General features: G+C 32.1%; 1 long non-coding RNA gene across 1 annotated transcript; it reads right to left on the bottom strand.

The window, feature by feature from the left end:
- Positions 1-449: 449 nt before the first annotated feature.
- Positions 450-2,015, bottom strand: LOC110863692. The gene is made up of 4 exons (XR_002549290.2): positions 1,775-2,015; positions 1,358-1,584; positions 717-811; positions 450-613 (listed from the first exon to the last, which is right to left on the bottom strand). It is a non-coding gene; the product is annotated as an uncharacterized LOC110863692 (long non-coding RNA).
- Between the last annotated feature and the right edge of the window lie 1,929 nt (positions 2,016-3,944).

The following is a 3,944-nucleotide window of genomic DNA, read 5'->3' as shown; positions in this document are numbered from 1 at the left end:
AATCTTTGCTTTCAAACATATACAACCCAGTTAGACGACATCAGCTTGCAACCCGGTCCCAAACACCTTGAGGCGAAGTGGCAAGACACGAAGAGATGGTCAACCGGCTCCTCCTACGACCCGCATATCAAACATCAAATTAAGTAGTTCAGCATGTAGTATTGTCATAAATACATCAAATTCATATGCATCAGTAACTTTTTAACCTTAAAATAATATATATTAACAACTTAACAGAGAAATAAACTATTTGGGGGAAGATTTTGCTTATTGTATCATGGTAAAGAAAGGTGCATACAACCTTAATCCAGTGGCAAATGACTATAGCCAGTTTCCTTCTTTTTTTGTCAGACCCAACCAACCTTATTCAGATTACAAAAAACTAAACCATAGAAAAGTTAAATAAAAAATATTAAAAAAAATTACATTAAAAAGTAACTTACTTTGCCAAATGAAGGAACCATATAAGATAAAATTTTGATAGGTACAGCTGCAATTCATCCGCAGGTTACGCCATATGAGATGGCGATGTTGGCCTCATTTGGTGCACGCCCAAGAATGGCTCGTCCTCGTGGGACCAATTAGGCCGCTCTGCCCCCACATTTCTCAGTATCTAACCACAACAAAAGGTTGAACATCATACATTAAAATTGTGACATCTCATTTAAGCATTTCAACAAATAGTATCTATGCATGGTATAATACAACATGAATACCTTCATCAAATGTGAGGTTTCGGGTAAATCCGGTCGAGATTGGGGGATACCTTCTAATCTTGAAGGCGCATGAAACCCAAAAGTCGGTTTTGTGACTGCATTTAATGGTATTCATTCATCATAAACAGATAGATAAAAACATATTAGCATCAAAACATTAGTTTTTATAATAATAATAATAATAATAATAATAATAATAATAATAATAATAATAAACACAATATTATAAAACCCAGTCGTTTCCAACCCATTCACAATATTAAAAAGTGTTTGACTTAGTTAAAGTTGGTCTTTATTACAATATAACTAAAACAATGACATTAAACATAGAGTTCCAATAAATACACTATACTAAGAGAAAGACTAAAACTACCGAATATACCAAACATATTACATTAATTTAATAAAACCTAAGAGCATTTGGTGGGTACATTTGATATTACACAAGGTTTTGAGTGGAAAATATGAAATCGCCGAAAAAGAAAGTTGTTAAACATAACCCTTGATTAGCAGTAGCATTATGGTTATTTTTTTACTTGCCAAAACTTTAACTTATAAAACTATATGAGAAAAAAGAGTGATAATTCAGGGAGATTAGTTCAAAACCACATAGGACCATATAGGTAGTTGACCCGACATACCTTTATCAATCTGTGGAGCTCGAACACTTGAATAGCAAACACTCTTTCTTGACTATTAACAAACCGAAAGTTCTGGTCCAATTTGAAGAACTTATATGTAAGGTAACCAACAGTGAAATATTTCAATTTAAGGTCAAATGACCCGTTAACCAGTCAAAAATATTGTGGGGACAGTTGACTTGTCCGTAACTTTTGGCCATGTGAACTTTCTTGCGCAAGGATGGCACCTGAAAAACCGATAATTTTAGGTAAATTACCTTAGATCAAAATTTGATGGTTTTTTAAGGTTTATATTAATTAGGTTAGTTATCCAGATTGAAATCAAAATGCAGAGCCTTAAACCAAAGAAGAGATAATACAAATCAAAGTCTAATGCAAGGTAACACAAAATAAGAAGCAAGACTCAAATACACTTACCTGGGAGCTAAATTAAAACATGAAAATGAAGTCGATACTGGTGATTCAGGATCACTGATGGCAACGGTGCCATTAAAATACTGAAGCATCATAGTCTTTGTCCGCCACTACTACCCTCTTCTCGCAATTGCGCCTTCAATTTTTCTCACTATAGTAATTTACGGCTGGTCCCCGATCTTTAACTCATCTTTTTTCTTTCTATAGTAATTTCCTAAAGGTTTGCTTCCACGGTTTGACTTTACTGAGTCCTCATATACAATATATAAAATTGAAATTGAAGAAAGCATGTTAAACAATCTTTTTGACATCTCATATAAAATGATAAATTAAAATGAGCTTCATGCTGAACTATTGCAGCAGATGACCAAGGAATTAACAATTGCAGCAGAGCCCTGCAACTCAGCAGAGCCTGCAACTGATGCACCAAAATTAAACCTCGTTAAAAATATGTAACCTTGAATTAAAGAACACTTAATCACCAAAATCAAACTTTTGTTTTAACATATCAAACACTAAACTTAATAACACTGAATCACTGAGTGAAACTTCATTTAAAATATTATACCCTAAATTAAAGAACTCAAAATCAAAAGAAGTTAGCATTGATCAATTAGAAAAAAAAAATTAATAAAATTACCTCTTAAACCTTCACAAAGTCAATCGAATCGCCAAGAGATAAATGATTATGAACCGTTGGTTTGTTCAGACCTCCATTAGACATAATCAAGAATACTTACCTGGTTCCTTAATTGAAAGCACATAGTGAGAATGTAAGAAGACTAATCAGAATACAAATCATCAAAGAAACGAAAGTTAGACGTCATAGTAGAACCTCATGGTCACCGAAGCGTTGCGCTACAAACTTGTCAAATAGCTCTCCTCCAGCAATATATTCCATAACTTTTTTGGAACAAAGTTGACATCAACAATTAGAAAGCAACTTATATGTATAACTATTATAATGTATAAACTATTATAGAAAAATTAAATTACATCTCAAATAAATTTGTAACAAAGATAATGTATAAACTATTATAGAAAATTTAAATTACATCTCAAATAAATTTGTAATCAAAGAGCATGGAACACTAAGAACCCAATTAAAAATATGTGAAATAGAAGTCACTTTTGCTGAAACATTTCATCAAGCACTTGGTGTGCGTCTTAAAACTTTTCAATTATAAACAAAGTACTGGATATCAAACCAAATACTTGTATACATACAATAACCAATGCACAGATATAATTCATATCCAAAAGAATTTACAAACAACTGTACCGTTTATAGTATATTCTTCAGTGGCGAGAGAAGTGTTCATATCCTCTTACAATCTACCTTCTGATCTTTGAAGAAAGAAAAACACATTATAAAATATGGAAATTCAAATACAAAACATCACCAAATGAAATTCTTCCATTCGAAAAAAAACAAAATTAGTACATTTATCTGAACAAAACGCTCATCAACTGGGGGAAATAAAGAAATTAAGTCATGTATCTGATCAAATCACGCAAATATTCATCACAAATAGGATTGAGGCCTTTGCATAACCATAACCATCAATTTATATAACAAAACCATAATGTTAATAGACAAAATCAACAGATTTTCGATTATAAACGGATTTAGGGTTTATATAAAAGAAACGTAATTTTAAAACAGTAAGTAAACGGAAGAAAGCATAAAGGATGATTAAAGACAGAATTAAACAAACGCATCTTAAAGATTTGGAGATCGATGGAAGATATTCAGAAATCGATTTAAGAAAATGATGAAGTAGACGGAGATCTTGAAGAATGTGTAATCATCTGTATATGTATCTTGCTTGACAATAATCATTGTTATATGGAAACTGATTGGTATTCTAGGAAGAAATTGGAGAGAAGATGAATAGATGATTTTGAAACGGCTGTATAGTAATTAGGGTTTACAAAGTAGAGGAAAAGTATGCACGCGTGTGAAGAGAATGGAATGGCGCTCAAAAGGATTGAGGGAGTGGTATTGAAGTGCCATGTGGCATCTAGTGGTTTAAGCAAATGCCAAGTGGCCAAAATTGTTTTGTTTTAATATAAGTAATAGATTTTTATTTCTAAGATGACTATTCCCAAGTTAGTACATACCTAGCTATACATACAACTTAATCAACTAACACGGTTCATATAATCTTAT

The sequence above is a fragment of the Helianthus annuus genome, chromosome 6, assembly GCF_002127325.2.
Source record: "Helianthus annuus cultivar XRQ/B chromosome 6, HanXRQr2.0-SUNRISE, whole genome shotgun sequence".
In the NCBI taxonomy this organism is placed as follows: domain Eukaryota; kingdom Viridiplantae; phylum Streptophyta; class Magnoliopsida; order Asterales; family Asteraceae; genus Helianthus; species Helianthus annuus.
The sequence above is the reverse complement of the archived record's forward strand: the minus strand, read 5'-3'. Positions and strand labels throughout refer to the sequence as shown.